A 14553-nucleotide genomic window follows, 5' to 3' on the forward strand; every position below is an offset into this window, starting at 1 on the left:
CTTGGCAAAGATACTAGAATAGCTTGTCATTTCCTTCTCCAGCTCATTTTACAGATGAGGAAACAGAGGCAAACAGGGTTAAGTGCCTTGCCCAGGGTCAAACAGCTAGCATGTGTCTGAGGCCAGGTTTGAAGTAATTAATTAGGGAAATCTAAAAGAATTTAACTTGCCACAGTAAGGGTCCAGTTGTAATTACTGAGTATAATTTTGTTCTGGACCCAGCTTAGCATGGATTTATGATTTTTCTCTAGTTTCATTTAGCAGCATTTTGAATAATAGTGAATACGGTAGAATGTGGGAATAATCCAAGGTTGAAACTTGGCAGGACAAAATTTGGGGAGGATATGGAGAAAGGGACTGCATAGTTATAGGAGGAAAGAGGGTGCCTAGATTTTGGTGGAATGGGGTTCAATCCCTTTACTTAGAACTGTAGGGTTTTTTTTTTTAACCATCCCAGCTGCCTCTGCATTTAAGAATTTTTAAAATCTGCATTTTTAAAACTTGAGGGTTTTTTAAAATTGCGAGGTAGGTTCCTACCTACCTTTTTTTTTTTTTTAAGCTACATTACTGCCCATACATTCTCTATCACCAGCTCTTCTGAGGAAATGCTTTTCCTGTCTCCGTCTTCCAGGCACTTTTGCTACAGTCATATTTTTACTGTATCTTTTCCCTCACAGTAGAAAGGTAGTTTATAATAAGGAGCTGGGACCTAAGTACATTTCACATTGTATTCATTAATACCTCTCCCACTGTATTCATTAATGCAGCTAAAGATCTACAGACATTTTTACTGCACCATCCAATATTTAAAGTCCTTGCTCAGTATTGTTTTCATTCCCCTTTCCATATACTCAGTTGAGAGCAAATAATTATTCCCAAAAAGGTATTGCTCATAAAACATTGGTCAATTGCGAGGCATGCTAAATTTTTTTTAAATGCTCATGGTGATAAAAGTTTTATTTAATTCCCTTAAGGCAAAAAAAAAAAATGGATAGAACAACTTTGTCCAAATCCCATCCTCCATGTCTCTCCAACATTTGTCCCTGGCTCTGGCTATTAGAACAAGTTTTAGCTCTAAATGTAACTTTTTCTAAAACATAAGATCAGGAAAAAAGAAGGCATTACTATTTCAATGCTATTATTTCATTAACTGTGGCCTCTGCTTCAGACAAATCTGGAATCTCATGCAAGAACTTTTACATATTTTAGTGATAATAAAGTTTCATTTTTACATCTAAAATGCCTGAAGTACAAATGGGGAGATACTTTTATTTCTTTTTGGAAAGTAAAAAGAACAGCCTTTTCATTCACACTCTGAAATGGGTTTAGTCCTTTGTTTCTCAGTGAATACCCCATTCGTCCCTTTGTTACATATGTAATCCATGAAGTCTTTAGCAAATAGAAAGGAAAAGTAGAAAAACTGGGTGTGAGAGAGCACTCACAGAACTAACAAGGGAGTTCTTATTCCTATAGAGAAGAAAGGAAGAAAGGAAATGGAAGGAAAGAAAATGAAGGAATGAAAAGGGAGGAAAGAAGGGGAAGGAAAAAGGAAGGAATGAAAAGGGAGGAAAGAAGAGGGAGGAAGGAAAAGAAAGAAAGGAAGGAATGAAAAGGGAGGAAGGAAGGGAGAGAGGGAGGAAGGGAGAAAGGAATGGAGGGAGGGAAGAAGGGAGGAAGGAAATCAAAGGAAAGAAAAGGAAGGAGGGAATGAAAAGAGAGGAAAGAAGAGGGAGGAAGGAGGAAGAAAAAGGAAGGAAGGAAAGAGGAAGGAAGGAGAAAGAAAAAGACAAAACAGACAAAAAGACAAAATGAAACAGAAACAAATCAAATCTGCTGTTACTGTTTCTTTCCTTCCATTAAAAAAAAAGTCAGCTCAACAGAAACCAAATTGTGCAACTGTTAATGACAGAATTTTCTTTAACCTGTGTAGGTTGGACTGGATATTACAGGTGCCTAAAAACTAGATTGTCTCATCATGATGAAGTCAGAAGAGGGTAGCTCCCTGAAATTTAGATGGGCCTGGGGACATAGCCCAGATGAGCTCCTCTGTCCTTCTATCTAGTCCCCATCTCCACTGCTGTGTGATGCTATTAAGGACTTTGCATAATAAAATAAAGGAAAGTACTGCCTCCTCAACAGGCCTAAATTGGAGGCTAGACCTGTTGGTTTAACCAGTGAAAGTTTAAGGTATAGTGTGTTCTAAAAAAATCATTCTGTTTTATTCATTTTAAGCTTAAAAAATTCATATTAAGCTAAGCATTACCAAATATAGGGTTTGGGAAAACTATTCTAATGAGTTTAAAACATTCATTTTAAAAGTATATCAGTTATTTGAATTTAAATACAAAGCTGCTAAATCACCTCAAGTTTCAACACTGTAGGAAGTTAAATATTGTCTTTGCAGTCTTTATAGAATAATTTTTGGTTTTTTGGAGAAATCCTCTACATCCATAGTACTGATGAAAGCTTCAACCTGTCTCCAAGTTATTTTTTTTCTTAAAGCAATCGTGGTTAAGTAATTTGCTCAAGGTTACACAGCCAGTTATTTCTGGGTGTGGTGCTGCGTATCTGAGCCCAGATTTGATCCCAGGTCATACCGACTCTGGGGCTGGTGCTCTTATTTGCTGTGCTAACTGGCTGCCCCTAAGCAATTGGGGTTAAATAACTTGCTCAAGGTTACATGACCAGGTGTTTCTGGGTGGGTGCTAAGTGTCTGAGCCCGGATTCGATCTTCAGGTCATCCCAACACTGGAGCCGGTGCTCTTACTCGCTGTGCTACCTGGCCACCCGTCAAGTTATTTTTTAAAAATTAATTTATTAAAGTGTAAATTAATGAGGTTTTATATTTATTTCAAACCTGAAATATTAAGAGAGATAATGTTACCCAGCAAATCAGGGTTATTATTTATTTTACTTCATTTTATATGCCATTATACTATATGCTTTTCAAAATGCTTATCAGGATTATGTATATGACTTCCTTTTCCTTTAATTTTTTGTGAATTAATATTTCTTTTATTTTTCCTTTATTTTATAGGAAAATATACCTGGAAGAGTAAGTACTTTTGATCTTTTTAATTATACAAATGATCTGTCCTTACAGGAAAATATATTAATACATATTGCCAAGTTATCGTTTTCATTTTCTGAATTTACATGTATTAGAAGCCACAGTATTGTTTTCTTAAATAAGTACGGATTCCCATTTCCCTGGATTTTATTAGTCTATCATCTCCAGTGCCATTTAATTTATAATTGTGCCTAAAATTATCTGCCTTATCATTTTAAAATTATTACTTATTTCTAAATTAATATAATCAATATATATTAAAATTTATATTTGTCATATTTAAAATGCACATTTATTCCACTTTGTTATAAATATATTTGTATTATAATATATCAATTATAATTATGTTGTTATAATTATATTAATATATGATATATTATAATTATAAATATATTATAATAATGTTATAAATATAATAAAGGCAATTGGTGACATAGTAGATAAGAGTGCTGAGCCAGGAAAATGTGGGTTCAAATCCTGCTTTGGCCGCTTACTAGCTGTATGACCCTGGCCCAGACACTTAACCCCTCCTAGCTTCAGTTTCTTCATTTCTAAAATGAGGATAATAATAGTACTTATGTCCCAGGGTTGTTATGAGAATCAGATGAAGTAACACCTGGAAAGTGCTTTTGTAAACCTTAAAGGCTTTTACAGATGTGAGTTTTTATGTTTTAAACTGTCCTATTCTATGACAAACATAATCACAAGTTTGTAGTTCCTAAGAAGCTTACTCTTTGCTCACTTTATAAAGATTTAGGGACAAAAACATACCTTCCAAAAAATAACTTTGGGCTTAGAAATCTCCAGGCAGTGGGGCATTATTCCAGAAGACGTTCTAGTGCCAGGCATGGGAGAAACAATTCCCTAGGGGCCACCTTAAACATAGTTGGATATGGGTCATGGCAATGACAAAAATTAAGACTAACATTGGAACAGGGTGTCAGTGTGAAAAAGGCAGCCCTAGTACCTTACAAAGAGACACACATTTATCTTTCTCTTTATAGAAAAAGACACTGAAAGGATGAATATAATAGAATTTGTCTTAAACACTGTTTGACTGATCATTTTCAGGCCTTTAATGAGTTGGGTTAACAGTCATTGACATGAAAAGTGGACATTCTAAGCCCTGGGTCAAGTTTTTGTTGTTAGTACTATTTTTTTTTTTTGCTTTTTGGAGGGCAATTGAGGTTAAGTGACTTGCCCAAGGTCACATGGCTAATTTTTGTGTTAAGTGTCTGAGGCTGGATTTGAACTCAGGTTGTCCCGACCCCAGGGCCAGTGATCTATTCAGTGTGCCACCTAGCTTCTCTTAGTACTATTTTTTAATACTTGAGGTTTTCTTCATTTCCTTCTAGAGGCATGATATTTTAAAATTGGCAGGTACATGATTGGGATCAGTTCTTCTTCTATGAGATAACTTTTCAAATACTTTTCTCTGCCCCCTAACTTTCTCCTTCTCAGCTAAACATTCCTACTTCCTTCGATAGATCTTCGTATGTTATAGATTCAAAATCCTGCACTATCCTGATTCAAGTCCATTTCCCTGGACACCTTCCAACTTAACAACACCATTCCTAAATGGAACATAATAGTCCTGATATGCTTTGACCAGGGCAGAGTACATTGGGACTATCAACTCTTTGCTACTGGGAATCATCCTTTCAATGAAAACTGAATGGCTATTATTCCCCCAATACAGATTAATTTCATGCTTAGAGAATAACTAGAATCCCAGATCTTTTGAAGAAAAATTATTTTTAACCATATCTCTTCCATTTTGAACTTATAAAGCTAATTTTTGGAACTAAAGTATAAGACTCTTTTTACATTTAATCTTATTAGATTCACCCCCAATCAGTGGTGCCCTAGAGTCAGCTCATACTGGCTTTCAAGAGTTAATTGTTAAATTTTCAGGAATTTTGCAAGCCAATTATTAAACATGGGCAGGACACAGTTCAATCATTTACTTTGCTGGTAATATTACTTGTTGCTTTAAATGAATTTTTTTCAACCACAGCAATGCACTTTTAATATATCATCTACTTTAAGCTTCATGGCTTTAATAAAGAACATTAAAAGCAAACAGTTGCATTTTGTTCTGATGATGCTAATGCAATGTTGGGAAGAAAGTCTGGAGTAGTGATGAAGTTGTCAAAAGATTTTGCCAGAAAAACCTCCCAAAATCACAGTTGGCTCCATTTAAATCATTGATTGTGATTATTACTTGATGATTCAATATACCAAAAAACCAAATTAATTATTTCAAAGTATTTCTAGCTAAAATTTATTCTCTTTAACATGAATCTAATAAAATCAAACCAAGAGATTATAGCTAAAGAACTTGGAGATGAAATGACTAAAATTGGTCGAGTACTGGAACTGAGATGGGTAGAATATAGCTTATGAACTACTACTGCTGTGCTACACATATATCCTGTATTATATATACATTTTTCTCATTCTTCCTATTCTAGTCTTGCAAAGAGATAAGCTAACATTAATTTCTTGCGAGACCTTGCTTTAAGGATTGACATTCTTGAAGAATTTTCATTACTTTCAACAGCATTGCAGTCAAGATCAACTAACATTCAGAAGGAGCAAAAATTAATCAAAGTCACCATAAGAGCTTTGGAAAATTTAAAGATTAGTACTGGAAAGCATGAATCTCAAGTTGAAGATTTGATTAAGTCAGATAAGTTTAAACATATTGCATTTATTGAAAATAATAAATAAAATGTTCTCCTTAGGAATATGTTGCTAGAAAATTTAATTCAACACATGAACTTATATCTTTTATTGTATGGAAACAAGGATGAGAGCATTTTTTAATAATCGTGAGTTATTAGAACCATCTACTGGGCCTTATAAAGAACTGACTTCACCATGGGTAGCTGGTGAAAAAAATGTATTATTTAAGTGAAATTTTAAAACAAAAAATTGATTTGAGCAATTTCCAGGATTTTGTAGATAATAGAGTTAACAATGGTCTAATCCCCTGAAGTGATTTTAAAAAGATAGCACTATTGCTGAAAGTTTTCCATTTGATGAATATAATTGTCAGGAGGCTAAGAAATAATTTAACACTAGATCACATATCAGATTTAATGATTATAGATTTATTGGGAAAAGAGTTGATGGATTGGGCTGCAGCTCCATTTGTCAACTCGGTTGAATTGCAAGCATAGGTTAGTTTTAGGATACAAGAGTGCAGCAAAAATCAACAGAAACATTGACCATGTGGAATTTACAATAAAGAATACTGTGTATTTTATTATTATTTGTAAGTTGTGTTACACATCCTTTATGTCAGTAATTTAAATAAACTTATGTACATTCATGCATCTTTATATATGCACACCTTTTGGAGGGTCCAGAAAGCTGGTTGTTAAACACCATCATTGGGTCCAATGCTCTATTCCCAGGGATTCTTACATTATTTGTGTCATGCATCTTTCTGGGAATCTGGTAAAGCTTATACAGGTTGGGAGTGGGCGGGGGGGAGGTAAGACGGTGTGGGAAGCAACAAGATTGTGTGCACCTCCTCTATACTCTGAGAATTGAAAGAGGATTAAAGAGCTTTCAGAATGTAGCTCGCTGAGAAATCCTGGCTTCATTTCCTAGGCATTATTTTTCTCCTTCACTCCACTTCTTTGTCAGGAGGCACACATGCTTCTATATTGCTTCTTGCCCGGCTATGAAAAGGATGAATGAAAAATGCCAGGCACTGTGTGTAATGGGCAGGCTCTTTAGCAGCTGAAGCTCATCCATGCAGCTGCCAGTAGTACATTTGACTAACCTAGAAGCAAAAAAAGGCTTTCCTAAAGCCTCTTACTCATGGTGATGGAAATTTTTCTCAGTGACTTTTTTCAGATTGGTTTTTAAAATAAATGAGGAAAGAGTTCTTGAATTTTCCCCACTCCAAAAATGCCTATTAAGTATTTTAATGCTGTACAAATATGCCAGGCTAGTTCTTGCATGACAAGGAATGCAGTAACCTTTATCTCAGGATGTTACAGAGTAGACAAGCTAGATTAGCTGAAGTGATGGGAATCCTTGAGACAGAGAGGGGAGGGAGCAAGTTCCAGACAGGCCTAACTACCACCACCAGCATCTTGACTTCTGGAGACAATCCAGGACCCTGAATTCAAAAGTCATGGGAATATAGCAGTGTCCCTCAAACCATGAGACCTGCATCCAGCACTGGCCCTCCCAGCTAACACTGAGAGGATACATTTTGTGAAGAAGGGGCCCCATCACAGCCATCATCAAATGCTGACCAGTTGCCTCCACAAGAAAATTGGCATAGGAGCCTTGGCAGTAGCATCATTTCAAAGACCAGAAGCCTTGCCCTCACCACCTTTATCCAGCGAGTGAGGTAGCTTCTGTGGAGAAGAGATCAGGCATCCCCACAACCACCAAACTGCAACACTCAGTGTGGTCCAAGGGAGAGATGGGAGGTAGCATGTACAGGCAAAAGAAACCACCTCAACCACTTTGACCACCATATTCCCTTAGACTCTGAACCTAAGAGCCTTGGGAATAGCAAAGCTTCCAGCCCAGTGGTTACAGTCTTACTCCTAGGAAGTAGTCTGGCAACTAGAACTACAGCTGTTACAATCACATCTGCCAAAGATCCAGAAAAGAAAGTTCCTGTTGCCAAAGTCCTTGGCACTGTCAAGTGGTCCAACATCAGAAACAAATGCTATTTTTTTCACTAGCAATGATAATAAAGAAGATGCATGACTGTCTCCTTTGCTGATTCTCCCTAAGGACCATGGACCTTCTTCATATGACTTATAGTTGACCACATCTATAGGCTCTCCCATTAGAATGTGAACTCCTTAAGAGTAGGAACTGTCTTACTTTTCTACTTGTATTCTTAGTGCTTAGCACTTTGTGTATTGTATAAGTGCTTAATAAAATCCTTCCTTCCCTTCCTTCCTTCCTTCCTTCCTTCCTTCCTTCCTTCCTTCCTTCCTTCCTTCCTTCCTTCCTTTCTTCCTTCCTTCTCTTAGAAGTCCTTGTATTCTTCAAAACTCAGCTGAAGCTTCCCTTCCTACATCTAGCTTATCCCAATCTCCCTTCTTGCTAATACCTCCCTCCACCAATTATCTTGTATCTTTTTGGTGTGTCTGTATATATAGGTAGGTATATATACATGTATGTATATATGTACACATATGCATTATATGTATGTGTGCACATATACATAATGTATATCTAGCTATATGTACATATATATGTATATATACAACTTTGCCTAAAAGAATTGAAGTTCCTTGTGGTCCCATACACTTACATTTTTGTCTTTGTATCCCCAGTACCTAATACAGTGCCTGGAGAATAGTAGGTGCTTAATAATTGTCTCTTGATTGGTTGGTTCACCTGGAGAGGGCATCTGGTACCTTTTTTTTTTTTGCTTTTTGGAGGGGAATTGGGGTTAAGTGACTTGCCCAGGGTCACACAGCTAGTTTTTGTGTTGTGTCTGAGGTTGGATTTGAACTCAGGTCCTCCTGACTCCAGGGCCAGTGCTCTATTCACTGCACCACCTAGCCACCCCAGTACCTTTCTTTAAGTCATGTTAAGTCACTCAAACTGTCTACTCTATTGCTAAAAAGCTCTAACAATGTAGATTCTCAACTTTTGGGGGTCACATATTCCAATGTTTAGTCATCCTAAAAGGAGAGACAGAAAGAAATCGCTGTCTAACTCTAGTTCCCTGCAATTTTAGCCAATTACCTCCTACTTAGAGGAAAATAGCTGGCTTTGAGAAAAAAAGACAGCATTCTCATAATGATGGTTTATTAACTTATTCCACAGTGATTCAACAAACATTTACCATGTGCAGAGGATTGGGTTAGGTGCTAGGAGCAAGGTAAAATTTAGATAAAATATGTAATCATGGAATTTATAGGTAATCGGTTATAATTAGAACTTCAAATAAGGCAGGGTGACCAGAACTTTGCTGAAATTTGAGAGTCCTAATAGCAAGGTACTGGGGCACACTTCCTCTTTCCTCTTCTACCACAGTTACAGCCTTAGCTGAATTCCTTCCAGCCTCATCTTCCCTTTGTCCTAGACACAAACATTCCTAGTCAAGGCTCTGTTTTCTAATGCACATTATTATTTGACAGGTATATTAGAAATTCATGAAACGAACCTAGGTGAGGCAGTAAACTAAATGGTCCTCGAGAACTTTTCTAATGCCTTCTTCCTATGATTCCATAATTATAAACATGGATGAACTCATTACATATTTTAAACAATTGAAATAAGGAGGTAAAACTTCACTAGTCCACTCTTCAATACTACTAGGATCAGCAGTCTTGTCTCTGTGGTGTTCCCACCACACATCTACAACCTAACAGATGAGCTTTAAGAGTTGCTGTGGCTTTAAAAGAAGTGCATTGCTCTGTTGCTAAGTATTGTTTGAGCCTCTCCAACCTAATCAGCATCATCTGTGAGGGAAATATTTGTTTGTTATTTGTTATCATTGTTTGAACCTAGCTTTATGTGGCTAGAAAATTATCTAACTTGAAGCCGTAGGTCATGTTGACTTCAGAAATCTTCCGAGTAAGCTGGAGACCTATCTATGTAAGGTATACTTAGATCCCACTCAGGTCTTGCCCTAGGACCACCCAAAATGGTTGTGTTTTGACTTTGTCCAAATTTTATTAAATGTTTGTACTTACCTGCTATACATCTAGAGAAACCTTCAATGGAAATTATCTTTTTGTGGAAACTCCCAAATATTTGGCCACCTAGCTGCTTGTCCTTATACCTTTCTTTGAATTCTACATGATTTTTTTAATTAAAGGGGAAATTCCTTGACTCACTTCTTAAAGAGGCCTGATCACTGAATGGGTGTTACTTCACTCAAAGTGAGAACCTGAAAAGACCTTAGCCTAAAAGGGCCAGGGTCTCCCATTGCACCCTGAGCCACCTCCAGTCATCCTGATGAATCCCTGGTTACTGGACCCAGAGGGCTCTGCAGGAGCATAGCCCTGCCTCACTCAAATCAAAGTCAACTGAAAGTCATGTCACCATCTCCCTGATGTCATGGTCATGAAGGACAAACACAATAACACAACAATATAATGTGAGACATAACAGAGGTTTGAGAGGGGAGTTCTGCTTCTTTCTGGTTCTCTCTCCTTTTCCAGATGACTTAAAATTCTTCCTAAAGTCTTTTCAGGTTTCAAGTTGGTTCTTGACCAACACATCCTCAAACAATAGCCATAGAGCCCACCACCAGCTCTTTATTCAAAGGCTCTCCACATCAGGAGGACTTGCCAGATTCCACACTTGTTTGATGTAGCCTCTAAGAATCCAAGCTACCTCCAGTAGAAGATGAGGTATTTGAAAAAAATTAGAGTGGAGTCACAAGTCACTCATGACTATTTAACTATACCTTTGACTCACCTGAGCATGCTTACAGGCAAGGTTAGTTGGAAATAAAAGTTGGTGGTGGTGATAAAGATGCTCACTTGTTCCATCTAAAAGTCCAACAAAATGGGCCATACTGTAAGAAATTGAACAAAGACTTGCCTGGCTAGCCTCTGTCACCATTTGGATTGAATTTATTTCAATTCAATAACTATTTATTCAGTACCTACTATGTGTCAGGAACTAAGCTAAGTGCTAGGGATACAAATAAGAAAAAGAAATACACCAGATTTCACCGCATAATCATTGCACCCTGTTTTTTTTTTAGTCCAAAAATTGGTTTATAATCTTTCCTCGTGTAATTGTCACATGGTATAATTCTGTTCACCATGCTGCTTGAAAAGGAAAGAGCAGCAGTAATTCACCAGTGGCATATGGGTAGGCATTTATCTCTCACTCCTCGTGAGCCACAAGCCTAGAACTCTCAGTGCACCAGCATTGTCAGCATTCAGTTTTAACATATAGTCACCAGTATCCCTGCATCCTAATTTTGCACCAAAGACAGCTTAGTAATAAATGATTTTTAAGTAAAATCAGCACAATTTTTTTAAAGCTTCACATAATGGTCACACATCACTTTTTTTTTTTGCCAAAAATATTTGGCATAAAATCTGCAATGATTATACAGTGAACTATGGTAATCCTTGTCCTCAAGGTGCTTAAAATCTAATGGGGGAAGACAACTCATAAAAGGAAGCTGAAAAGGGGTTGGGCATTGGGGGCATGATGTTCAGGGAAGTGGAAGTGAAGATGAAAAATAGATAGTTGACCCAACAATACCACTACTAAGTATATTGCCAAAGATGATAGGGTTTATTTAGAACCTATATGTTCTAAAATGTTTATAGCAGTTCTCTTTGTGGTGGCAAAGAAATGGAAATTGTGAGTATTCCTATTAATTGGGGAATGGCTAAATAAGTTGTGGTATATGATTGTGATGGAATACTACTGTGCTCTAAGAACTAATGAGCTTGATGGTCTTAGAAAAACATGGATAATTTTGCACTAAATGATGAGGAGTAAAATGAGCAGAACCAAGAGAACATTGTATACAGTGACACCAATATTGTTTTAAGAACAACTTTGAGCAAATAAGTCATTTTGACTATTGTAAATACCCAAATTAACTACGAAGGACATCTGAAGGAAGATGCTATCTACATTCAGAGAAAGAACTGATAAATAGAAGCATATATAGAATGATTTTACATATTTATGTATGTGTGTATACATATATGTATGTATGTATATATTTGTGTCTAATGGTAGCCATCTCTAGGGAAAAAAAAGGAGAGAAAAAAAGGAAAATAATTTGCATAATTTTATTATATATTTTAAAAGAATAGTAAGTTATACATAATAGATTTGCAGTTTCATGTGCAATCATTTCTCTTTTTAAAAAAATTACACTATGCTATGGAAATGCTTATTTTATTCCATAAATTTAAAAAAAATAGTTAATGGAGAAGTTCTGAAAGTTCAAAGTTCTCTATAAAAGGAGGTTTTGGGGAAAGTTTATTACTATATCCTACAGCACCAGGATTACTAGGCATGCTGAACAGCTCTAAAAGCCATATGGCTATTTGAATGTGTCCTACATCCAAGGATTTGAGCACCAAGTCTAAAATAGCCCTCTGAAACAGTGTTTTCCAACCCAAACTATAACCTAGAACAGTAGAACATTTAAATTATTCACTGTGGAAGATTAATATATTACATATATAATATATCATGATACAGCTTATATTATATAGATTATTCCCTCATTCAACCTTCCAAAACCTCAGTGAGGAAGCTCTGGCCACATCAACATTAGGGACAAGAAATAATAATAATAAACTTTCCCCACAGTGAAAGGGGGAAGAAGGGTGGGATAGTGATAATTTAACACCTGTGCTACTTCACAAGGCTGTTGAGAAGAAAGTATTTTCTAAACTTTAAAGTATTATCTAAATGTTACCTATTTTTTGTTGTTGTTCAGTTGTTTTAGTCATGTCCAACTCTATGTGATCCCATTTGGGATTTTCTTGGCAAAGATATTGGAGTGGTTTGCCATTTTCTTCTCTAGTTCACTTCATAGCTGAAAAAAACTGAGGCAAACAGGGTTAAGTGACTTGCCCAGAGTCACACAACTGGTAAGTGTCTGAGGACAGATTTGTACTCAGAAAGATGAGTCTTCCAGACTCTAGACCCAGCACTCCATCCACTGCTCCATCAAGCTGCCCCTAACTGTGAATTATTACTCTTACATTTCTTAACCTCACAGTGATTTCAGTTATATGGAGATCTCCTAATAAGAAAAACTAGTCTACTAACTGCACCTTACAATCTCAGAAAATTTCTTGGGACATTGCGAAGTTAAGCGATTTCCCCAGAGTCACACAGCCTTTATGTATTTGAGGTGGGATTTCTGTTTATTACTCTACCCTACAGCACCAGGATTACTAGGCATGCTGAACAGCTCTAAAAGCCATACAGCTATTTGAATGTGTCCTACATCCAAGGATTTGAGCACCAAGGCTAAAATAGCCCTCTGAAACAGTGTTTTCCAACCCAAACTATAACCTAGAGCAGTAGAACATTTAAATTATTCACTGTGGAAGATTGATATATTACATATATAATATATCATGATACAGCTTATATCATATAGATTATTCCCTCATTCAACCTTCCAAAACCTCAGTGAGGCAGCTCTGGCCACAGCAATGTTAGGGACAAGAAAAGGGACACTGGGCGGGAAGAACAGGAGAAAGAGGAGAAGAGGAATTCTTTTTTTTTTTTTAAGTTCATAGGATTCAGTTCTGATATCACCAAAACTCCAGTCTCTGGGCAGGCATTTGTCAGGGAAGGGACTTCTATAAAGGAGAGGGGGTTTGTTTAAATGTGTGTTGTACTCATGCCTTTCAATCAACAAACCTCCCCTATGTGCCAGGTCCTGTGCTGGACACTGGGGACACCCAAAGGAAAATGAATTGGCTCCTGTCCTTAAGGAATTTGCATCCTATCCAAACAGATGACTTGTACTTTGATGTGTTTATCTACAATACTTGCAAAATGAATGCAAGATGTTTAAGGGAAAGTAGGTACTAGGAACTGGTGGGATAAGGAAAAGTTTCATGTAGAAGATGAAACTTGATCAAAACTTGAAGGATTCTAGGAGGTGCAGGTGAGAAAAGAGTCCATTCCAAGCATGGGGAACAGCCCATGACTCAGAGTTGCTTCCAAACAGAATAATTGTTTTCAGAGAGGACTTTAAAATCCTATATCCAGTGCCTCTGCTGTACCTCCATTTCTGAACCCACATTAAAGTTCTATAATCACACTGTTCATTGTTCATTAGGATAAAGAAGTCAAAGCATAATATAGTACTGGTAAATTGCAATAAAACGTGTTCTTTCTATTATGTGGCAGCTGCTATCATTTCTTTCTTTAGTTCATGGGACAGACAGCTTGGTGGTAACAGATAATGGCTACATATTGTTTCCCCACAAATAGAATGTAAGTTCTTCCGAGACAGGGATTGTTTAATTTTGACTTTGCAACTCCATTACCTAGCACAATGCCTAGTATAGTGCTTAGAACATAATAAGCACTTAATTAATGATTATTGACTTAAATTACCCCATTTTGTAGATGAAGAGACTGAGGCTCAGAGAGATAAATTGACTTGTCAAAATTACATAGCTAATAAAATACCAGAGGCAAGGCTTGAACCCAGATCTGACACCAAGTCCAAGTGCTCATTCCTTGACATTCATTTCAAATATCTTTCAGGAAAAAATGTCTCATATAAAAAAAGATTTCAGTAACTTAAAATTATGATACATGTGGGAATAAAGTCTAGGCAAATCAGTCAACATAATCCAGACTTGCTTGTGTCTTTTTCTCCTGGAGTTATATACTATAAAAAGAAAAGCAACATGCAAATTCCTTCCTTCCTTCCTTCCTTCCTTCTTTCTTTCCTTCCTTCTTTCTTTCCTTCCTTCTTTCCTTCCTTCCTTCCTTCCTTCCTTCCTTCCTTCCTTCCTTCCTTC

The 14553-nt window shown here is 36.7% G+C and overlaps 1 protein-coding gene and 1 pseudogene across 1 annotated transcript in view; both read left to right on the forward strand.

The window, feature by feature from the left end:
• Positions 1-3043: 3043 nt before the first annotated feature.
• The window catches only part of LOC138169322 (rho guanine nucleotide exchange factor 38-like), a 60709-nt gene continuing 49199 nt past the window's right edge, over positions 3044-14553 (forward strand). The window contains exon 1 of the mRNA XM_069098688.1: positions 3044-3055. The gene's annotated coding sequence lies outside the window, so the exon portion shown is untranslated. The remainder of the gene's footprint in view (positions 3056-14553) is intronic.
• Positions 3970-6323, forward strand: LOC138168915 (E3 SUMO-protein ligase KIAA1586-like; annotated as a pseudogene).

Source organism: Petaurus breviceps, unplaced genomic scaffold, assembly GCF_028583685.1.
Source record: "Petaurus breviceps papuanus isolate PSGF00001 unplaced genomic scaffold, PetGlider_PUasm1.0 126, whole genome shotgun sequence".
Taxonomy (NCBI): domain Eukaryota; kingdom Metazoa; phylum Chordata; class Mammalia; order Diprotodontia; family Petauridae; genus Petaurus; species Petaurus breviceps.